Genomic DNA, 24,684 nt, shown 5'->3' on the forward strand with positions numbered 1-24,684 from the left:
AGAAGAAAAAAAATGACATAGGAACAACAACAAAAAAAATCTCGCCATCGTTTTGAGCGTTTCCATGGAGTGAACTGATCTCTTGTCTTTTTTTTCCTTTGAGACTTCATGAATGTATCTATGGAACCCTGATATCCATGAGTACTATTAAACTACTTCACTAACAGTTTTGTCATTATTTTTTCTCTTTTAAGCAAAAACAAAAGTAGATATTAAACAGCTTTAAGATTTTTTTCAATAAAAAAATGTAAGGTAAGGTGAGAATTTCTAGGCCAAAATATATTGGTCCAATCTACCTTTTATTCTGTCTTGAAATAATCCAAAATACAGCAGTGTAGGAAAGTTAGAGTGTAAGGGTTGGTGTTTAGGAGTTAGGTAGTTAACGGAGATTAGTGCGGAGGCCACTTGTGCAAGTTGCTTAGACATTCTGTGTCCTGGCTTCCTCATCTGACGGCTGCAGAGTGTTTATTTCTCACGTGCCTAAACTATAGTGATTATTGCGGAAGTGCGGTTATCCTGTAACCTATACAAACCTGAAGGAGAATGCCTTTTCGTTTAACCAGGGTCTTCTTGCCACTCTCTAGTAGAAGGACTCGTTCCCCACTGGAGTCTGGAGTCAGCTGGGGAAGCCCATTTCCCTAGCACAGAGCACAGTCAATGTTCCAACTCAGTGAAGTGTTAATCTCAGACTTGAACTGTTTATCTGGGAGTCCATGGGCTTATCCGTAATCACTTCCAGGTTTCCTCTCAATTCATAACAGACTCACCTTACCCAAACCTGCTTTTTGGTAGGTGTGGCCAGGTGCCCGGCATTGGCACGAGATAGGTGAGCAGTGTGGGATGCGTCATTGGTCAAAAGATGCTATAAGAACAATACACAAACCTGTCCCCTGGCCACTGGCAGTGGTGGAAGGGGGCGGCAGTGGCTTTGATTTGAAAGTGAGGACAGCACGAGGGAGCTCCCTGCACTGACCAGTAATGACCGCAGAGTGAGAGAGAGAAACAGGCTTTGCTGGGTAAACAGTGGCTGTGGTCAGTCCAGTCTCGCCCATTCTGCCTGATAGTCACTTCGGTTTTCCCTTTAAACTGTGGGGGCGGCTATTGGCCTTAGTACCTAAAACATTTACATAATTCTGAAGACGGTGCTTTTAAGTGCACATTTTGAGGCATTGGTGTATATGAATGTTACTGGGGGATGGGGAAGATAATTAAGTTTACATAAGTAATTTGCATTTTAATTTCTTTTTACCATAAAGCTTATTTTCACTTCACACAGAGGAAACCCCTGTATTAAAATGACCAGCACATATTTCTTTGAGGGAGTCTATAGTAGTACCAAAGTCGTGCCTGTGGTGTGCAGCAGGTGAGGAGAGTTCTACCCTTCAGGGGTGCCTTGTGAGTCTTCAAAGAGAAGGGAACAGCCAGGCCAGCCCATGGGCCTCTGTCTGGACCGAGTCTCCTTAAGCACTGTTGTATGTTCCATACAAACAATGAGGTACATACACAGCCTTAAATGATGTTTATTAAATAAACAGAATTCATTTTCATTTCTTCCAGTGTCTGGATTCTTTCATGTTTTGAATTTTAAAAATAAATTATTTAACTTGGGACACCCATTTTAAAATACCTTGATATTAAGATTTCTAATTATTCTTCTGTAACAGTTCGTGCTCCCAGATTTAGCTTATTTTGTTTGGTATTTCTTATTAAATATTTTATTTCACCTGCTTATTTCACTAGAGTCTTTAAAACTACTTCATGGAATTACTTAAATTATTTAAATTAGAAAGAGATTATCTTCCATACATAAATTCAAATTAATTTCATTGTAAACCTGAAGTAAATAGATTAATCTTGGAACATTGAGAGAACTGATTCGGTTTTTTTCTTTCTACTTCTGGTTTCTTTTTTCTTTCTTCCTTCCTTCCTTTCTCCCTCCCTCCCTCCCTCCCTCCCTCTCTCCCTTCTTTCTTTCTTTCTTTCTTTCTTTCTTTCTTTCTTTCTTTCTTTCTTTCTCTCTCTCTCTTTTTTTCATCTTCAAGATTTTATGGATCCCTCCTCATAGCAACAGATATGCTAATAAGAGCCCAAAAATGCAAGGAAACTTTATAATGGATTTTATAAACCAGCCAGAAACCTGTGTGTCTGGGGCTTCTGGGGGAACAACCTGTGAGTCATTTTAGCAAACACACTCATAATCTCATAGTGCATGCGGTTACCATGGTAATTAGGCCTGTGGAGCTGCCTTGCTTATGTTCCTGCAGAGGGAAGACGGAGAAACACTGTGAACTCTATCGGCTTCGGCCTGTCTACTGTGGGAGAGTTTAGGGTTTCCCTTGAACACGCTGGCACATTCTGGAGGGAAGTGGAGGGACTCTGGACTCCTCCCGCCCCCTTGTCACTGAAGACAAACTCGCCGCCATATTAGTGTTGGGGATTGCAGTTCACAGGGGAGAGAAGGACTGATTGGCACTCTCTGGAGAAGAAGAGCACAAATGGCTTCTTTAGCTAATAGATAATTACAGGTAAGTCTCTAAGGTCAACCTGGTGACATGCTTTGAGTGTCTGTGCACAGGGCCCTAATGATCTCCTAAAAGGTGCCGAATGCCTCTGGCATATCATTATTGCAGAATGTAATGATCATCCATGTACTACCCAGGTTGACGCTGGTTTTATGTTTCTGAGCTGATTCGTACGTGGACCTGCTATCTTTATTTATGCACTGCATTTGACTCCTTTATACTGGGCAACCATCTTACAATGCAGGCCCATGGCTCTGCAAGGGGACCACCAAGCTTACGGGGGTTCTGTTGAAACAGTCATCGCTCCTAAGCAACCAAAATCAAAGCACATGGACATCCAAGAGGTCCTGGGGCTCCGTTAGAGGAAGTCTGTGGAGGTCACTCCTCTTGGTTCTGCTTGAAGAACAAGCAGAGTCATGAGCCAAAGACATGAGGGCACACATTGAACTTGTCAAACTCACCTTCTTAAGGCTGGGCTTCCACTCACATTATGATTATTATGTATAGGCTGAAACTTTATTCTTTAGAGCATACCTCTTGGAAGCAGATTTTTACCTGGAGGTAAATTAAAATTTCCTTGTTCCAAAGGCTTGAAATAAAGTGAAATGTGCATGATTGGTTCTCTCTACAACATTATTGGTTCTAAACTCAATATTTATTTTTATTCTCATAAGTAGAAATAACTATTACTCCAAATTTATTTTAGATTTGCTCATCTTAACACTAGTAAATAAAGTTTAACTTGAGCCCCTCAGATACCCTGAGGGGTGAAAGCACCTGCTGCCAAACCTGACGGCCTGGATTGGACCCTGAGCTGGTTAGAGGATCCGCTCCTACAAGCTGTCCTCTGACTTTCCAGCATGTACTGTGGTGTGCGTGTCCATATTCACACATGTGCATACACACTGGGAAAACATGCAAAATAAATACATTTTTAAAACATAATAATATATTTTACTGATCATCAAAGTAATTCACGGAGAGCATTAAAAATTTGGAAGTAATAACATTACAAATTATGAATAACCAAAGTAAGAACAGCCCATTTATTAAGTTTGTTGTTAGTTGAACTAACTGCATGTGGCAGGGACCTGATTTTACAGTGGCTGGAGGAAGTTAGAAAGTATTTATTTCTTTTTAACACAACAACCCAGAGGTAAATGACCAATAGCCGTGCTCAAGATCACACAAGGGACCTGGCTCTTCTGCCAGGTTGCTCCATGATTCTCTTGTTCTTGTAGTCTTAGATGGCTTGTTACAAGAACCCAGAAGGAAGGGAGAAGGAGAAAGCATGGACCCACAGCTACATATGCTACCTTTACAGTTCTCCCATCGAACTCTGTCACATGGCTGCATACTTCCAGCAAGGGAGGCTGGGAAAAATTAGCCCCTCTTAACATGTATGGGCATGTAGTGCTTTCTGAAAATACCTTCTTCTTGTGTACTCACTTTCTTGAGGTGATGTAAGGTAATAAAATCCCTGCAGGATAAAATAAAGTACATTAAATAATAAAGATGTTGTCACATAGCATTAGGCCACTATTTAAAGAATGCTTGAAGCTGGGCGGTGGTGGTGCATGCCTTTAATCCCAGCACTTGGGAGGCAGAGGCAGGCAGATCTCTGTGAGTTCGAGGCCAGCCTGGTCTACAGAGCTAGTCCAGGACAGGCTCCAAAGATACAGAGAAACTCTGTCTCGAAAAACAAAAACAAACAAACAAAAAAAGAATGCTTGACTGCAATACCTTGCGACAAGATGTCTAATAAGTGACTCTAGCTAATGATGAAGAGGCAGGCAGCATATACAGTGTGGATACGTTGGGTAAGGGATGATTAGTTCCCTGGGCAGGACCGAGGGAAGCCAAGTGGCATAATTTAAAACTTATGAATTATTCACTCCTTCAATTTTCCATTTTCCATGTATGAACATTTTCAGACTGCAAGTAACTAAAACCCAGAAGAGCACAATTCAAATGGGACCGCGGGACCGCGGGATGCACAAAGTTATATGTTAGGGAACTAGCTGGCATTACACTGTAGATAGCGGTTTTTTGTTTTGTTTTGTTTTGTTTTTTTGCTTTGGTGTTTCTGCGCCACATCAGGTGCCATTTTCCTCATCATTTAAATTTCTTTTTTAAAGCATCTGGGCTGGGGGTGAAGTGCATGAATAGAGAGCTTGCCTAAGACACAGTCACCACCCTCCCCAACCAAAAAAAATCTTGTCTTTATTGTTGATTCACCATGCAGAGTTCCCGTTGCCTAGGAAGTCATATTATTGATAATTGGGTTATTTCTAACACCTTGGTAATCATTTTTTGTCTACAGCTGTCGTTCGAGTCAAGGACTCACTAGCATGATGACTATGAACACGTCTAAGTCCCTTGATGAATAGCAGCAAGCTGCTTTCCAGAGACGTGTGCCAGTTTACGCCATCAGCAATAATATATGAGCCCGCACCTCAGAGCACCCTTGCGCAGGCTTATTTTCTGAGTCCCACTTAGTCATTATTATCCCCAGGGTTCAATCTCTGAAAATAGGTTGTTTTTTGCCCTTGGCTTGTTTTCTTTTCCTTTGCTGTCATTAATCACAAGATAATGATTTTCTTTTTTAATAACTTTGGCTCATTTAAAAACCTGTGACCTCTTCAAGCACTCCGAGAACACAGCTGATTGGGCAGAGACATACGTGCTGGTCTCACACAGAGTGAGATCTCTGGAGACACCCACCCCATTTAGTTAGTCCTAAGACCCCTTCCTTATGAATTTGACTCGCACCCCCCATCATGCTCCTCTGGGTGTAAGATACCTTTTTGTTCTGAGTCAGAGATGAAGTAGGAATGGGAAGGTGCTCCCTGAGGCTTCGGGGTGGGTGCTCCTTCTGTGGGAAGCACAGGCACTAGGCATAGTTAGGCTGACTCGGTTGGAAGTCACAGGGGCATTTTAGCAAAGAGTGCAGGTGTCTTTAGACCTCAATACAACCTAGGAAAGATTACATGCTAAAGAGACCTTCACAACCACCAGCTCACCTCCATCTGCCCTCTTAAAGGGCCATATACCCACAGACTGAGCACTCTAGCTCCCTTAACACCCAGGGCAAAAGGAAGTAGTAGTCTTTGCTTTGATCTTGGTGGGAACCAATCCACCTAGCCCAAGAGCAGAGTTTAGAACTACCCATCCCGGTGTACACAGCTTCTGCCACCAAGAACTCTGCCTCCCTGCCATTGTGTTCTCATGGTGGTTTTTGGTGGTGGTGGTGGTGGTGGTGGTGGTGGTGGTGGTGGTGGTGAGGTATGTGTGCTTGAGTGCATGTGTGTGTGTATGTTTGGGAGGATAGTGAATTTTACAAAGCAAGGGATTCCTATTTCACTTGCTACATACATTTATTTAAAGAGAAAGTTCATAAAATATAGGTTCTGACATGGAAACCCAGGATTCTCTGCCCTTACCACCAGCCACAGAGCCCTTACCCTGGCCACAGAAACGTCCATTTGCTTACTTGGCTATTATGAATCTTGCTATTTCTCATTTTCTTAAAGTATGTTTTCTTCTGCTTTCTACACAGTCAAATCTGCCCGTGAGCCTCCGGCCTTGAAAATTGACAAGGTAAGAATTCTGAAATATTTCTCTAGGCTCATTATGAACCTAACTAGAGCTTCGGAAGGGACCATGAAAACATCAGGAATCTTATAGACAAGGGCCTTTAAGTGTGTGATGTTTTTGTAGAAAACAACCATTTACAGTCTTTAACAATGCCGCTGTGGTTCTGGTATTTAAAGAAAAAATGATTCTCTTTAGTGATAGTTAAAAGTAGAGTTTTACCCAGATTTCCTCTTATCTTCTAAAAAAATGTCTGAGCTGGAGAATGTTTGAAGTTGTCGCCTTAATAATGAGATCCCTGTGGTACCAAAAGTGATTAAGGAATTTCAGCCATTAATATAACCTGTGCGAGACAGAGAGCCTCAGGGTGATTGGCTTGGGAAGGTTGGCCTTGACTTGATGGACTGGTTATAGCATTGCGCAAGCTTTTCCCTTAGCAGTAACCGGAACAGCAAAAGGTCAGCTGAGTGCTGGTGGGCTTCTTCTGAAAGACCCTTAATTAACTTTGGAGACGAGTTAAAGCCATTCAAAACTGTTAGCCTGAGACAGGTAATACTGTGGTTTGTTTGTCCCAGCCCAGAAGTGAAGTTTCCATTCAGCAGAGACTCAGAATTTTCTTTCCAATTTAAAGATCAACTTCATTATGAAAACTTTTCAGCAGATATCAAAGCAGAGATAACTATTATAAAAAAATCCCCATGACCTCATCACCCGGTGTCAACGGTTGTAGATTCACAGCCACAGTGGTCTTTTATACTTCCTTCTACGTCTCCCCTTCTCTTTCTCCATTGGGGTGAAGGGTGTGACCACTAGCATTTGGTGGTTGGACTTGCAGTCATTTATTTATGCATGCGTTGAGGGGCTTTAGCAAAACATTGTTTAAAGCAGAAAGCCTCTGTGCCTGGCTTAATTGGTTCCCAGAACTCATCATTCATTTGTTTCTTCACACAGCAAATGTATCCTTAGCATTTCCCAAACCTTAGACTTCCTTTGGATAAGAGAGTCAATTGTTTGGGTTTTTTGTTTGTTTGTTTTTGTTTTTGATTTTCGAGACAGGGTTTCTCTGTGTAGTTTTGGTGGCTGTCCTGGATCTCACTCTGTAAACCAGGCTGACCTCAAACTCACAGAGATCCGCCTGCCTCTGCCTCCTGAGTGCTGGGACTAAAGGTGTTCACCACCACCCTCCGACTTGTTTTTGTTTTGTTTTGTTTTGTTGTTTTTTAAACTCACGATAATGAGGTCCTCAATTTGGACTTTTGAGATCATCAAATGAAGTTATCCATCAGAGACACACTGACAGAAAGTAAAGACGACCTTCACCTACAACTTCAACAGTCAAATGTAAGCATTTGACATATATCACAATTTTAGCAACCCGGCGGGGCAGGGGGTATTCCTTAACTTATTAATGTAGTGGGATTGCAAAGACCACACACAAAACAAAACGTCTCCCCACTCTCTGCTCAATCTTTTTGTTTTATCATGCATGTTCCTCCAGCAATGTATTCAAGACAAAGCTCTGTGAGAGCAGGTGTGGTTTCTAACCCAACAATTCTGCCTCCAGCATGTAGACAGCACGCCTGGCATTGTTAGATATGTAATAAAAATGTCGAGAGAATGAACAAAAGAATGCATGCCAGATGCAGGAGCAGGAAGAAGAAAACCACACAGGCCACAGTGTTGCCATGGGGGAGTACTGTGGGACGAGGGCCCCATGGATGAGGTGTGAGTGAAGAGTCACCAGCAGGTGGAGGAGGGGACTGGCCTGGTGGCCCCCGGGAGAGAAACTTTGAGTAGTGGTGAGATGCCCTTGTCAGAAAGGGAGAGAAAACTCAATCCAGCCGTACAGAATACTCACAGAGGCCAAAAGAACGTGGTGTGTTCTGGAAGCCTTCAGAGGTCTAGAGAGGCCAGAGTGGAGCTGGCTGAAGCGGTGGGGCTTGAGTAGCAGGTCAACTAAGTGTGGAGGGACTCTGCGATCTTCTAGGTGGGCAGGCAGAAAGAATATGCAATGAGAAATTAACCTGGAGAAGATGGTTCTACAGGTGGCAGGGAAATGGAAGGAAGGCTTCTGGGAAGACATGGGCCGAAGAAGAGTATGTGGGGTCCCGGGGAGCTGGTGGAACTGATGGAGGAGGTGGGAAGGGGAGGGAGCCACTAGGAGAACCCAAAGCCTCTCTTTGGGGAGATGAGCTGGGGAGTGGTCACCAGGCTCCGAACGCAAGAAAAGAGACTAGAATCCAGATCCCAAGAGTGGCTTCATCTGTGGGGGCATCCCTGTCGGCTGCTCACTGCCGGGCAGAGCAGCATTGTTCTGAGTTGTGGTTGTCCATCGGCACCTGCAGAGAGAGAAACATGGAGACACATGGCTACGCAGAAGCCACCCAGATCAGTTGAATCGGAAGCCCTGGGAAAGACCTGGATATCCGTGGTTTCTCAAAGCCCTGAAGATGCTTTTATAGTGCTGCCAGGTTGAGAGCTTATTTGAAGATAGCTGTGTGTGTGTGTGTGTGTGTGTGTGTGTGTGTGTGTGTGTGTGTGTGTGTGTAAGACCACGCAGAACCTCTGCTGCCCTGTAATCAAGTTCTTTAGGCTTAAGTACCTCATACCTTTTGAGTGAGGACTGGGTCATCCCAAATATTCCTTCAAATATTAGTAATAGCTAGGAATGTTTTATACATCTTCTGATGCTCTTCATATGTTGTGTGGGTTTCATGTTAAAAAGTAGGCTGAAAATTTTCAAATCAACCCAAGCAGAGTTGACCAATGGAGACTGTTCATGTGTACAGTGGGACAGTTCTTCATTATGCTCTCAGTGCTTGTAGCTCATAAAGGACAGTGGCATCCTTTAGTCATTGTGGCCTCTGGAATGTTCTAGGGACACACTGAGAACTACTGTGCCTTTGCACACAACTTTAAAGGAGTTATTTGGCATTTGCTGCTCTCCCCTAAAAGAATTTTTCCTTCAGACAATATTATTGGTCTCAGTGGTCCCTTACCTAAATCATCTCTGAGTTAATAAACTAAAGAAAGAAACTAAACAAGGTAGACATACAAAAGATGGTGTTGTTTTGTACTCTCATGGGGATTTTCAGTAGATTTGGTTTAGTGCCGTCTGTTTTTAAAGTCTGAACAGAGAAGCAAATTAGAAACGAGGTAAGAAATGGTCAAATCTGGTTGGAAGCAAAGTCCCACTAAGGCATCAGGCAAATGGCGCACCACTGATGAGAGATTATTTGTTTTCTTTTGCTTCTTTAACAAGTTATTATAGTTTAACATCTAAAAAGCATACATATGCACATTCCAGTGCTGTGGAATAGGGTCTGTAGGTCTCACTTGGGCTAAAAGCCACATATTAGAGGCTCAAGGCTCCTCATCTTTATAGCTTCCAATTCCATTTTCAAAGCCTGTGACATTGTGTATCTGTGTGACTTTGTACTGTAGGCACGTTACCCTCAGACTGGGTACATCTAGATGAACGGGGATAATCTATCTCATCATAAGATCCTTAATTTAACTGTATCTTCAGAGTCCCTTTATTCAGGTCAGGTTACACATTCACAGGCTCCAGGGGATTGAGACGTAGACATACTTGGAGGCTGTTATTCTGCCTACCACAGAGGAGAGAGAGGAATTGTTCAGAACTGTGGCAGCGCTTCAGGTTGGGATCTTGTCAAGCCATTTTACCAGGCTGAGGGTTTTAGTGCTCCTGAGTCAATGAAGCAAGTTCTTGTCTCAGCTCTACAGTTTCTCTTCTGTGGGTCCAGGCACTGGAGACTTTTGCTTTTCTTAGAGTATTTGGCAATGAAGCAAGCAGACAGGTTGAAGTCCAGTGCCTCCCTTTTCTTGGCTAGACTGCGGTACTGTGGGTGTGGCCTTTGGAGAGGTTGCTGCTTTTGGTATTTCTCCAGCTCTGAGTGCTTGTCTCCTGACCATAGGTTCCAAGGACTTTGAATAGCACCAAAGAGTGTGAAGGTTTTATTGTAGGCTGCCATGTCTGTCTGCCACATCATGCATTATTAGGCTCCGAAATGTGGAGATTGGGGAGGGAATGGTATAATATTCAGCATCTCTGTGTAGCATGGCTATTACATCCAGTTTTCAGGTGTGTCTCAGTTTCCTCCACAGTAGGTAGGTGATCCCTGCAAGGAAGAAACCATTTCTTGTCTTGGGGACAAAATGGATTATTGGGTTATTTTTTTAATAATTTATTTAAATTTATTTTATGTGCATTGGTATGAAGGTGTCAGATTGCCCTGGAACTGGAGTTACAGACAGTTGTGGGCTGCCATGTGGGTGCTGGGAATTGAATCCAGGTCCTTTGGAAGAGTAGCCAGTGCTCTTAACCGCTGAGCCATCCCTCCAGCCACTAATGGGTTGTTTTTTAAAGGACTGTCTTGAAAGGAACGTGAGAGTTTGAAGATTTTGGTGAGATTTTAAGCTCTTCAGATGTTTTTGTAGCAGATCTCCCTTCTGTCAACTTTAGATACTCCAGCACCCCAAGTCTAAAGTCTAAACCTAGGGCTCTCAGTGGAGCATGAAAATGTCCTGATTTTCCCAAGAGTGGGGGACACTGTCTTTCTTTTCTCCCCCGAGATACAGGACTTTCAGAACTAGAACTTGGAGAGTCCTAAGCATATCAGGATAGTGGGTCATTTTAAAGGGCTAAGAAAACAGCTCCAATGGACATTGGTGTCATACTGATGAATTTTTAGAACATAGGCTTTAGTTTAACTGAATAATGAAAACAGCCTCTGGGGTTTGGATTGAAAGTGGTGGAGAATCTATCCTATTTGGAAAATCTGCATCTATTACCCTCTGTATTCATGGGTTCTGCCTCAGCAGATTCAACCAACCATGGCTAGAAAAATATTTTTTAAAAATTACGTCTTGTGGTGAGCGATGTATCTTAGTAGGTAGACTGCTTGCCTAACATGCACGAAGCCCTTGGGTTTGATCTTTAGCATCACATAAAGCAAATGTAGTAGTAGCACACCCTTCAGTGGAAGTCCTTGGGAGGTGGAGGCAAGAGGATCAGAAGTTCAAGAGCAACCTCAACTATATTGGGAATTCAAGGTCAGCCTGAGATATGTGAGATCCTGTTTCAGAAAGAAAACAAAGCTCTCAATTCTGTACTATGCATCTACATGCTTTTTTCCTGAACATTCCACAAACAATGCAACCTAACAGCATTTTCATAGCATTTACAATGTGTTAGGCGTCACGAGAAATCTAGAGGTGATTTAAAGAGAAGATGCATAAGAGGTTATGTGTAAACATTATGTTGACAGAAGGGATTTGACAGCTACAGATTTTGGTATCCATGGGGGTCTTGGAAACAGTCCTTCACAGACACTCTGGACACACGCAAACTGACACGGTAACAATTCCTAGGATTCAGAAGAACAGGCCATGTTTGGGAAATCACAAGGTTGATTAAAAGGGGGTTCCTGTCCAGTTGGTTCCCCAGTGGCCGCTGCTGCTTCCTGTGTGCCATCTGCTATAATGGAAGCTTTAAGAACCATGTTACTGAGGGAGCCATGGGACCTGAACCTTCTTCTTCAGTACGTCAGCATGTAGAGGTTACCACACCAGTCTGCCTTTTGTATTACAGAACTGGACCCTTACCTCCTAATAAACAGCGAAGAGTGTTTGGAAGAGTCTGGATGCTCTAAGGGACAGGATTGAGCAGACAGTGACTTGGATGTTGCAGCATCTGCTAATGACACCTGCTCAGCTGTCCATAGCAAAGCCCAACAGCAGAGAACTGGAGAGTCCCAGGGCGGTGTCCCTTTGCTCTTCTGTCTTTTACTTGGAGTTTTGATCTCTCTAAACCATTAGGACTAAGCAAAGAGAATTGTAATTGTACTGGTAGAGTACTTATTGAACTCCAGGAAAGGTCTTGGTTTGCATCCGAGTATTGGAACAGCAAAATCCCCAAACAGCAGCAAACCCTCTTTTCAATGTCTGCTGGTATTTTTGTGAATTAGCAAGGTCTATAAGAAACTATACAATTTCTTAAGCCCAGATTCTTTTATTCTTTTCAAAAGAGAGATTAGAGAACATGCAAATAAGGGATCAACGACTCTTATGCCTGGGCGGTGGTGGCCCATGCCTTTAATCCCAGCACTCGGGAGGGAGAGGCAGGTCGATCTCTGAGTTGAAGGCCAGCCTGGGCTACCAAGTGAGTTCCAGGATAGCCAGGACTACACAGTATAACCCTGTCTCAAAAGAAAGAAAGAAAGAAAGAAAGAAAGAAAGAAAGAAAGAAAGGAAGGAAGGAAGGAAGGAAGGAAGGAAGAAAGAAAGAAAGAAAGAAAGAAAGAAAGAAAGAAAGAAAGAAAGAAAGAAAGAAAGAAAGAAAAAGAAAAAAAGCCCCTTGTGCAGGGGACAGGATTTCCTACTGGGAAAGGTGACATGTGCATTATTACTAAATGCCGTCCCATTGTTTGCTTTAATGAAAGGTGAACACTTTTACCTTAATTCTAAAAACTGATTAAACTTCCAGAGGGGAAAAGAAGCTGATTCCTCCTACCTTCAAATTCTCGGAAAGGTCTGTACCCAACAGAATGCACTCATGTTAAACCCCTGGCCCTCGGTGATTGTCTGTCTGTTCTGTTCCAGTACTGGGAGGAAACAGGAGCCTCAGAGCCATGGTGGTCCTGCCTGAGGAGTGTTGAGGGAAGCGGAGCACTAGCTGTCCGTTGTTAGAATGTGTCACCTTTGTCACTAGTTATCAACTGGTCTATCCTTGGCAAAGCTTATCACAATAAATGTGTTTTTTAAAGTTAGCTTCTTTCTGCCTGTCGTGGGATACATGTCCTTAGCACCGCTGCAAGCTTTCCCTGTCCTGTAGTACAGACAGAAACTGGAAATGACAGAGTGGAAGAAGTCCAGATGTGACAATGTTAATGAAATGTGAGCAAGGCAGCATATTTCATATATAGAAATATCTTTTATTAAACTATCTCCTTAGACATCCCAAGGGCCGTTAATTGATGGGGACTTCTTTCAAGGGATCACGAGTAAATGTGGGTTTAATTATGAAATCTTGGGGCTTTAAATTTCTGCCAGATTTAGAGATAACCGTTTCAACCTTTCTACAGAGATGTAACTAGGCAACCAATATAGCATTTGGTCTCTGCACAGCACCCAACGTGTGTAGCTATTGCATCATTTTTTTAGAAATACTATTTAAATCTCTTCTTTAGCATTGGCATATGTTGCCATGTAACCTTTATTTTCTTTGAAAATATCACACGCATCCCCACCCTGGAGTGTGGTGTGGTTCCTAGAAGGCCAGCGTCCCTCTTAAGGCAGCGTGTGCACAGGAGCAGGGATGTGGTTGACAGTGACCACATGCACTGGGTTTTATAATTAAGGTTAAGGTGGTTGAGGTTTCACTTTTAAAAAAGCTGTAACAATATTTTAAAATAATTTTTATTAATCCTTTGATAATTTCATACACTGTATCTTGGTCATAATTATCCCCATTTCTCCCCTTAACTCCCTCCAGATCTACCTCACCTGCTTAGTCCTGCAGATTCATGCCCCCTCCTCCCCCTCCTCCTCCTCCTCCTCCCCTCCTCTTGCTCCTCCCCTCCTCCTCCTCTTCCTCCTCCCCTTCCTCCTCCTCCCCCTTCTCCCCTCCTCCTCCTCCTCCTCCTCCCCTCCTCCTCCTCCCTCCTCCTCCCTCCTCCTCCTCCCCTCCTCCTCTTCCCCTCCTCCTCCTCCCCTCCTCCTCCTCCCCTCCTCTTCCTCCTCCTCCTCCTCCTTCTCCTTCTTCTTCTTTTTCAAATAACCCTCGACTCTGATTAGTGCTGTCAATATTTTCCTAAGTGTGGGGCCATTCACTGCAGAGAGGTCAGTAGGCTTACCAGGAGCCACACCCTAAGCTGATTCTCTCCCAGAGGCCATTCAGTTCAGTTATGGTAGAATCCCGTTAGTCCTTCGCCTTCCCACGATGGGCTTGATCTCTGCAGGTCAAATACAGGCAGTCACAGCTGCCATGATTTCATGACTGCAGCAGCCCCGTCATGTCCAGGAGACACTGCTTGGCTTCAGTCATCTCCTACCTCTGCCTCTTAGAATCTTTTCGCCTCCTCTCCCATTTTGGTCCCTGAGCCTGGGGAGGGGCTGTGGTATGGATGTTGCAGTCATGGTGGAGGTTTGATCAGTTTGTTTGTTAACCACGGTCTACTGCACAAACATCTGTGATGAGGTCTGAGGGCTGCACCAATCTATGAGCAGAGAGACATAAACTGAGAGAGCCATTTGGTGCACTATTTTGCAGAATAATGATAGTAACTTCACTCCTGAGGCCTGTGAGCTTCACAAAGCTGTCGGCTTTTGGCCAGGCTTATAGTACCAGGCATACATCTCCTCCTGCACAACAGGACTTAAAACCAATCAGAAAGTGGTTGGTGACTCTTATAACGTTTGTGCCGCACCCATGGTCAATTGGCACACATTATTGCAGTTCACAGGGTTCACAGTGGGTAAGACTGTTGATGAATCCCTCCCCCAAGCAGCCTTCATAGTATCTTCTAAAACTATGACCGTTTGCCATATACATGGGTTTTAATCTAATGAATTTGGTTTTACTGTACTGTATATGTGGTAACTAGAAATGTCAAGTTTGGTCAATAAGCAAGAACTTACTGGAAGTATTTTATATCTCAAACACTCTCTAGGTAGGTGCTGTGTTCCTTTTTGGTTATAATCATGATTTAACATTTTTAATTAGCATTTTATTGATAACATTAAAGTATTAGAGATGGGTGTAAGTGATAGGTGAAGGAGTTTTCCTCCATCAGCTCCTAGCATCACTGTTGGAGACGACTGAAGTGAACAGTCCCTGGTATCCATTGGAAAGCTTTCCTGTGTCCTAGTCACTCTGTAGAGAGAAGGTGGGTGTGTTAAGTAGTACACAGCCATCTGTCCCTCAGCATCTCCTCTATGCTAAATCTTTTCATTTTGAAATGCCGTTTGAGGCTTCTTTTTCAAATGTGTGGAGAGGGCTGAGGGCGTGGAGGCCAGAGGAAGAGTCAGTGTGGGCAACAACCAAGGAAGAGTCTTTGGTGTTGTCCTCTGTAATCTCCAGATCGCCCGTAGTACACGATGTCCCTGTATCCTTTGGGTGACCTGTGACACAGCAACTGCTTATTTTACAGAACGGGAAGCTGTGGTTCCCAGAGTGAGACAATTTGCCCATGATCATCAGGTCACATAGACCATCAGTGGAGACAGGGTCAGAATAAACACCAAGCTTCAGCCTGTCTTAGTCAGTGTGTCCTATTGCTGTGAAGAGACACATTGTTTTTCTTAGTTTTCTGAGACAGGGTTTCTCTGTGTAGTTTTGGTGCCTGCCCCGGATCTCACTCTGTAGCCCAGGCTGGCCTCGAACTCACAGAGATCCACTGGCTCTGCCTCCGGAGTGCTGGGATTTGATTGAGGCTTGCTTACAGTTTAGAGGCTTAGTCCATTATCACTGGGGAGGGGGGCATGGTGGCGTGGGGCATGGTGCTGCAGAAGGAGCTGAGAGTTCTATATTTAGATTCTCAGAGAACAGGAAGAGAGAGAGTCTCTGGGCCTGGCTTGAGCTTCTAAACACCTCAAAGCCCACCTCCAGTGACACACTTCCTCCAACAAGGCCACACCTCCTAATGCCACTCCCTAAGCTTTCAAACATGATCGCATGGGAGCCATTTTTGTTCAAACCACAACACAGCCTTAAACCAGAGGACACTGACGACCATGAAGTTGAGGTTAACAACACTTAAGTGGTTCCTGAAGTGACTGACTGAAAGGGACAGTGAATTCTCAAGGCCTGGGTTACACAGTCATTCTGATTCTGCCACTGACAAGTTATTTAAGGCAGTGTAGACTGGGGTGGTGGGGGGAGCCAACTCTCTCCTTTCAGTTTTCCCAGTGCCTGTTCTGGCCCCATTTTATTTCTTTAGGGAATTCTGGGTGCAAGGTGAGGGCTCAAGTCAAACTGATAAGGACATACGTTTCCTTCCCTAGATCCCAAGGGTTAGTTTAGAGAACTGGCATGTGACCAGCAGCGGCCAGAGTGTTCTTCGGGTCATGAAAAGGTCGAGCAGGTGAAGGCCCCATCTCTTCTGCTCTCAGGGCAGAAGGAATTGTGCCTGGCTGTGTTTCAGAAGATGAAGGGCAGTACACAGTGGGAAGCAGGGGTGAGGAAGGGTGGGCTAGGAGTGGGGGCAGGGGAGAAGAGGGGAGGGAGGGAAGTTTTCTGAGTCAAGAAAATGGAAAGAATGGAAGAGTAAAGAGACCAGACCATGCCAAAAAAAAAAAAAAACGAGCTCCAGCGTTCCTAGAAACAGCTGGGCTCCAAGAATCCAGCCAGTGTGAGCGGGCACATTTCCACTTTTTGCCTAATTTAATTCAAGCTGTTACTAAAGGCGCTCTGGGCAACACTTCCAGGCTTTAGTTCTCTCACCTGTAAGCTGGGGTTGGGGTATCTAAGCTATTGCAAGCAACAGTTGAGCTCAGGAACAGGAAAGCGCTGTGTAATTTTTTAAACACAAATGCAGGACGGCGCTGTGCATGGGTGTTGTATCCAAGTAGGAAAAGTTGAAAGAATGAAGTTACCATTCATTTGGAGATTAAGAAATGAGAGCTTGTGAACCATCTGGTCTTAAGGAAGCTGTCAGAGTTCTCTAGTGTTTCTTCTCAGACCTGCTTTCAGAGTCCTTCAAGCTCTGCTTGTGCCTACAATGGACGCGAGGATAGACCTGAGTTAGTCTAATGGGTTTCTCCTCTCTCCCCTCTGCCCCACCAAATACACACACACACCGTCATATTAACACTTCAACATTTTCTAGCTTGTCATCCAGAGAGCTTTACCAATTCATATTAAATAACATTTTGTCTTTATTAAAGAAAATATCATGAAAGAGCTTAAGGCAGTTATTTTTGTTGTATCTTTTTTTTTTTGGAATGATATTGTGTAGGTGATTCTGGGAGTTGGAAGTTGGTTGTTTCTGGATTTAGACAGGCTCAGAATTCATTTTTTCTCTTTTTAAGAGAATATCTTGCTAGTAGCTTGAAGTCTTGAGATTATAATTTATTCACGATGCAAGATTCATATTTCAGTTTTATAGTATTCTTCACTTTGCATGACGGTAGCTCCCAGTGAGATACCACAGATGGAGCCTGCACAGCACCTTAGCTTTGCCGAGTCATTGCAGTTCACATTCGTTTCCTTTGTGTTTGATAATTAGCACCTCCCAAGTCACTTAAGGCCTCAGTCTGACAGGAAATTATTTGCAATAAGGTTGCAGCCAGTGTGGAAATGCGATGTGCAAACGCTTTGTGTTTCTCACGTTGGAAGATCTAGAAAACATGTCCATCCCCTTCACTATAACCAGAAGTCTGTGAGGATGTGCCATCTGACAGCCACAAGTGTATGTGGGCATGAGGCTGGATCTGTGCTGGTACCACCCCTCCATACTTCACCTATGTGCCTGGTATTGATGTCATGAATGTCAGCGATTTCATGTAAACTGAGGACTTGGAATGAGTTTGTATTGTGAACTGTGGGGTCTCCAAGCTGCAGAAAATGCCTGCTGAATTGGAAACAGTTGGCACCCTCAAATTGGTTCATTTCAGCAGAGCAACTCTAAATACAGGGAGTGATTTTCAAGGGTATGGGCAGAGTCTAGGGGACATGAAAAGGAATGTGTGGTAGTCTTGGTCACCCTTTGCCCTGAAACAATGACAGATGAGGAAGAGAACCTTCAAAGTGGAGTTGAAGCCACCAGGAAAGGGGTCTGGTCATCTGATGATGATCCTGTAGACTGAAGTCCAAGGAAACAAAAAGCCTGAATTACTTCTCTTCTTCCCTCTAGTCTGGTCATGTTTCCTGCCAGCCAAGTCCACTGGCAGGCAAAGAGCCAGGCTGCCTGCGATGGAGCCCATGCAGTTTAGTTTCCTAGGGGCACGGAGCCAGGAGGACAGCAAATAGAAGACATCCAGCCTGGTCCACCTAGGGAAGTCTTGCCTGAAACAAATGGCCACACTTCTCCCTAATGTAACCCTCCCAGCCAAGAAAATACTGTTTTAGTAAACTTTCATACATCCATTAATTTAACTTGATCAAGGCTGTAGTCCATGTTCAAATGGACCCAAAAACAATGGCAGTATTTGAACAGAGCTGTTGGGTGAACAATGGCTTGGAGGAGGTCACAGGATCTTCAAAGGAAACCAGCCTCATTCTTGTCTTCTTCAGAGCTGGGATGGCAACTTCAACAGAGAGTTTGAGTTTGCAGCATGGAGTAGCTGGGCACCACTGAGAAATTTTTGTAGCCCCCACTCAGGGGCTTCCCACGGTTAAAGGAATGGCTATCATCCCAAAGAATTGCCAGATCCAGCTAGAGGGCTGAGGGGCCAGGTGTTTGTTTGTTCTTGTTTTTTAATATCAGTTCAATTATTTTCATTCCTTTGCCTAAGGAACCACCATTTCTTACTTTGATCAATCTATTTGAACTGCTTTGAAAATTGCTGAAAATGAGTAAATCCATCGAGTTAGATATGACTTCATAGTTAGCAAAGGTACTGGGAAATAACAGTCAGAAGAAAACCATGTGCAATCCTCTTCTGCGGACCAGAAACTTCCCTGACCTGGCAAATCCAGGTGGACAGAGTTGAGTGTATAACAGGAACAATGGAAGATGTGGGGTGCAGAAAAAGCACATGGATGTCAGATATGGAATAAGAGATCTTGATGTGATAATGCCTGTGAGCCTTGGTGACTTACTGAACTATACTTCAGAGTCTCCTCACTAGCACCGTAAGAATAATTCAACTTGCTTCAGAAGTAATTGACATTTGGTATGCCAAATGAAGACTTAGCTTTCTATCCAATAGTCATGAAATATTTGGGAGATACGTGTCCATATTTGAGCATCTTGATTAAAGAATAACTGATAACTGAAATGATGCATGCATTTAATGTTTGTAATGTGATAATGGATCAGGGTATGGCAGTGCAGTCCTGTAATCTCATCACATGGGAGACTGAAGGGAGAGAATTGCAAATTAGAGCCTGGATCACAGAGCAAGATCCTGTCTCAAAAACAAAGCTCAATAGAAAACTTCCAATTAGATTTGTCCATAGACTCACTTAATAAAACCATCATTTCTTAGGTTTATTGATATTTAACTGATACACAATAAATGGTAATTTGAAGAGTATGATTTGATGAATGAACAGTATGATACCATAGCCATAATCAAGATGATGATGTCCACCCACAAATTGCTTTATCACAGTGATAAGCCAAATCCCTCCCTCTTCCAGCATAATCCCATTGAGAAGCAGGCACGCTGTCCAATAACCTGTTTATTCCTTTTAAGGCTGAACTGCATTTTCTATAGTTAATGTTGTTTGCCTCTTGGTGAATATTGTTCAGTTACGTTTTAGGTCCTTTTCCCTTCTTTTTTTTTTCTCCTCACTCATAGTATAACTTTTTTTTTTTTTAAAAAGAATCCCATGTTATTACAGCTGACAGCTCTATTATCATCCCCTTGGAACAACATAGTAAACAAAGACTGGGCTCAAATGCAGACAGAGCAGTAATTGAATTCACTAATGTCTGGCTTTGCTTGAGTTCAGAGCTGAAGCCTGCTTCCTCCATCCTCCTAAGCTTACTAAAAACAAGCAAGATGGTGGAAAGTATCTAGTGGCCACCAGCTGATGGATGGCTAACAAAAACTGTGGTCTGTAAGAAAGAGGGACACAATGATGCATGTTCCAACATGGATGGACCTTGAGAGCATTACGCCAAATGAGAGAAATCACAGACTGTGTGGTTTTATTCACTGACATATCCAAAAGAGGACAATCCCCAGAGTACACTGGTGGTGTTGAGAGCTGGTGGGAGGCAGGAGAAAATGAATAGGATTCTGCTTTTGCTGTGATGAAAATATCCAGGCATGTAATGATGATGGATATGAAACTTTGTGTCGTATTCCAATAAAGCTACGTGGGGTATGTGTGGAGGTGTGTTTGTATGTGGGATACTTGTTGTAGAAGCCAGAGTCAATGTTAGATGTCTTCCTGTATTGCTACCTACTTTATTTTCTGGGATAGGCTTTCTTCCAAACCTGGAACTCATTGATTAGGCAAGAATAGTTTGCCAGTGATCCCTAGAGATCATCCTGTCCCTGAGCCCCCTGCAGTAGGGTTACAGGTACAAGGCACCATGCCTGGATTTTTACACAGATGCTAGGGATCCAAACTCAGGTCCTGTGTTTTTTGTGGTAAAATTTTTCTGATTTCCTTGCCCCAGCCTGAAGCTAGTGTGTGTGTGTGTGTGTGTGTGTGTGTGTGTGTGTGTGTGTGTGTGTTAAACGAAAAACTTTGCTTGGGGAAAAGCATTCAGGAACAGCAATTAACTGAATTCTTTCTTCTCATTGCTTGTGGTGCATCTATTCCCAGGTCTGGAGCACAATACAGGATATTCCATCAGTAGGTAGTAGAAATGTGTCCCTTGCAAACAAATGGTATTCACTGGTAGGAGGGGACTTGGTGACATGTTGCTTTGGTTTACTTGAGATGATAAAGGACTTTTTGACTTTTGTTGTTGTTGTTGTTTTATTTCCTTTTAAACGTAGCACCACCCTGACTACCCAAGCACCTAGCTTCGCCGTGTTAACTAGACACAGGGTATCCTGTGTACAAGCGTCTTAGCTCTGCTGCCGTGGTAACTAGATACAGGCTATTCTACGTGCAAGCATTTTATCTCTGCCGGCTGATTTATTGCGGAGCTGACAGTGGTAGAGTGATGTAAGTCCAAATCGTTGGCATAACCCTTAGAAAGGCAAGGAACCAAATCAGAACAAATCAGAAAGCGGAGAGACTCAGGGGTGCGGCCAAGCCGCCAGAGGGCAGCTTGGGTTTCAGGCAGCGGTGCAGGGTGGACTGAAAACAGACTTCCTTCCTTTCTAACTCTCTTCCTTCATCTGGGAAAACATCACCCCCTTTAAAACCCATTTAGCTCTCCCAGGGCTGTGATGCAGGGTGACCACTGAACACTGTAGTCACTGTAAGTAGAACCCTCCTTGTCTAGTTCAGTAAGCGTGTATGTTTCCTGGGTGCTCAAGGTTTACAGGAGGGAGACACCTCCTCCCTCTCCCTTCTCCCTTGAGAATATCTTGCTAGCCAAGGTTGGATTTTGATGCCATTTGCTTTAAACCTGAAGGTGAATGAAAGGTACTGCCAACCTAAGAGGAAGACGAAACCAGCATGACTCTGCTCAGAAGTGTTGCCTTTGCTTTTTGCTGTAATTTGACAAGTTTTGGTTTTCCAAGGTGACTTGAAAACTTTGAAGGTGATGTGTGCATTTAGCTGCTGTTTTCTGTTGTTTGCTAACTGCTGGTACACTGCAAAACAATATTGTATAACCTTCCATTTTACCTTGGCACTGGAGGGTGAGGTGCCCCAGTATGTGTCTCTAGGACATATTCTACTAACCTATGTAGTGGATGTCACACAAAGTGTGCTAGGGAGGTGACCACGAGGTATCCGAGTCAGATGATGGACTGTGTGGCTTGAACAGACAGACATGAAAATGGATGGTTTAGGATTTGCATCCTCTTGAAATCTTGGGTGGCTGAGAGAATTTTCATATGGTTTAATGGATCTTTTGCATTTCCTCTTCTGTGAGCTGTCGTTTCTCATCCTTTGCCTATGTTTCTGGAAGGCAGTTTGGCTCCCCCCTCAATTTGTGTCAGGTTTTAGTTGGGTGATGATAAAGCTTTGTTCTGCTTAATCCAGTTATCGAAATCCCTATCACTGCTCTTTTAGCTTGGTTATAATGTTTTCACCTTTAGTCACTCGTCTGTCTTGTGTGGATTCTTCATTTCTTGCCTTGCCTAGGGACATTTCCCTTACCCAGAGTAATTAATTTAAGCAGATTCTCTATTTTTCTTCTGATATTTTAAAATATATTTTCATCGGCATAGATTATGGAATGTATTGCTGTGGTTTGCTTGTTCCCCTATGAGCTCAGGCCAATGTCTGAGTGCTTGTGGGGTGCTGGGCACTGCCGGTGAGCAGGAAAGCCGTTGCTTTCGGTTGTCAATCAGCCACAATTTTGCTCAAAGAAATCTGAACAGAGGAGATGGATTATTACACTTTAGTGTAAACGCTCCTTGAAGCAGAGCTGTATCTGTTGGATAGGGCTCATTTTCCAACCAGACCCACGGGATGCATGCCGCTGTCAGCTAAGGGCCATCGTTTGTTGAACAACCTTTATTATCGATGCAACTTGATCTCTACTTGCTGTGCGTGTGCTCGTTTTTAAAGACTAGCCTTTGTAGGTGCAATGTGGTTACTTCTGAGACACTAATGGCCTCAGCAACGTAGATGGCATTCTCGAGGCTATGAAAACACCTGCCAAACCCAACAATTGCCTCGAAGCAACATAATCTCAGCCTCCAAAGTGCCAGTCCCAGAGGAATTTTTGAAAGTGTCCATTTCATTTTTAAAAACCATGACTCCAAAGAACAAATCTATAGGAGACTAGGGGGGGGGGAAGAATGATGAACTTTGAAGTGATCTGATTTGAAACAACAAAAAGTCCCCATCAGAAATAACAACAGCAACAGAAAATGACAACCTGAATAATAGCCTACAGGAGAAAAAATGAGATAAAAGGCACGAGACCAAAGCTATGTTGTGGAAAATTGCAATGTCACAATTGAGGGTGTTTCCAGAAATAGTAAAAAGGGAGGAAGACAGAGAAGGGTTACATGGTCATGTGGGGAAGTAACTGGAAGTAGCCATACTTAGGTAAGCATGTTCATTTATTATAGTACCAAATAAGTTAGATGGCTTAAATAAGCTTTGAAAAATAATTCCAGATCAACTTGACCCATTTCTAGAATGGGACATCATTTATTACTTTTAAAAATATATAGTTTCTTAGCTTTAAAATAATGAGGGGGATACTTGAGCCAATAAAATAGATAATTTTTTAAAAGCCAACAATTTTGATATATAAAGTCTCCCTAGAACTCATTAAAGATGTGGCATATGTGTGTAAATTAGCATCCAAAGGAAGATGCTGAGGCTGAACAGATAACATGTCAAACTCCAGTGTGGAAGAGACCCTGAAATTTCTGCAAAGTAAGGCCATATGGCACTTTAAATACTGATTTCCAGTGCAGCCACTATTAAGACCATGAACTTCCCAAGGCATTGAAAAACATCTGCAATTGTATTTATAGAAAAAAAATCCAGGCAAGATGGTTGTTCATTTGGGAAAACTCAAGGAGGATTTTCATGTATCCCACCAGCCCTAAATAGTCATTGACTCACACTCCGGTTCCACACAGCTACTGCTCTACACTGTGGCCTCTGGCCAGGTCCTCCTCTCAGGAACATAACCAAGGTCTAATCCAGAACTGTCCAATAAAACAGCTCAGACCTACCAGGGGGAAAGATGTTCTCATGTGCTTCCTCATCCTCATTTAATAAAAGTGAAAGACACAAGACACATGAATCAAGGCCTGAAAAGATTTCTCATTGAAGAGAGAGAGAGAGAGAGAGAGAGAGAGAGAGAGAGAGAGAGAGAGAGAGAGAGATTAAAATAACAGCTCCAGCACAAGCCCAGTGGAGGAAACAAAGCAGCCACAAAGGACCAGGGAAAGTTCTTTGTCTGAATTAAAAATAACTAAAAGTGGTCAGATGTGAGTTGACTGCAAAATGCTGCATGCATGGCAGAATCCCCAAGCTCTCTAAGTCTGCAGCCTTCCTAACAAGGCCTGTCTCTGCTCCGCCTAGCTAGGACCAAGTCACCAATCCTCCTGTCTTTGTGGACACCAACAGCACTTGGCCATTGTTGGCTCCTCCCTGCACGCTCCAGCTGCAGAACCATGAGGAGCTGGTAGAGATAACAGTGGGGTAGGAGCCCACTGATTCACAAGACAGGCTTCTGAAGGGAATGAGGAGATGGGAGCAGAGTGGAGGAGGGTAGCTGTACTCAGACTTCCCTGGCTGACGGCTCTTTGTTGCGCTATCTTCAAACATCTCTACTGTGGAAGAGACCATCAAGACCTCACCGACTGCCAGTGACTGAGACTTGCCCTTTGAATGCCACGTCTGTCTCTGTCACACACTTCCGGTCCTGAGCCCTCTCTGATAATAGTGAGTTTGCAATAGGAATTGTTTGGATGACGTGACCCGCCCAATCCATTCTGGTCCTTCAGCTCTTGGCTGGCATGTCACAGACTCTGGACAGCCCCTAATCTGTGCCTCAGATTAATTACCTTAATTTTTAAAAATTTAGATGGCTGGGTGGTGGTGGTGCAAGCTTTCAATTCCAGCACTCGGATCTCTGTGAGTTCAAGGCCAACCTGGTCCACAGAGCAAGATCTATAATAGGCACCAAAACTTACACAGAGAAACCCTGCCTCGAAAAAAAACCAAAAATTTAGGTGTATTTGTTTCATGTGTATGAGTGTTTTTTGCTTACATCTCTGCGCCATGTGCGTGCCTGGTGCTCTCAGAAGTCAGAAGTGTGTGTTGCATCCCCAG

General features: G+C 43.5%; 1 protein-coding gene across 3 annotated transcripts in view; it reads left to right on the top strand.

The window, feature by feature from the left end:
• Positions 1–24,684, top strand: part of Gng2 (G protein subunit gamma 2) — a 100,402-nt gene that overhangs the window by 9,636 nt on the left and 66,082 nt on the right. For 2 of the 3 annotated variants that reach the window (XM_036199132.1, XM_036199131.1), the window contains exon 2: positions 6,082–6,122. The gene's annotated coding sequence lies outside the window, so the exon portion shown is untranslated. Of the gene's footprint in view, positions 1–6,081; positions 6,123–21,126; positions 21,191–24,684 lie in introns of those variants that run through there. The other variant, XM_036199134.1, reaches the window with a different exon arrangement.

Source organism: Onychomys torridus, chromosome 9, assembly GCF_903995425.1.
Source record: "Onychomys torridus chromosome 9, mOncTor1.1, whole genome shotgun sequence".
Taxonomy (NCBI): Eukaryota; Metazoa; Chordata; class Mammalia; order Rodentia; family Cricetidae; genus Onychomys; species Onychomys torridus.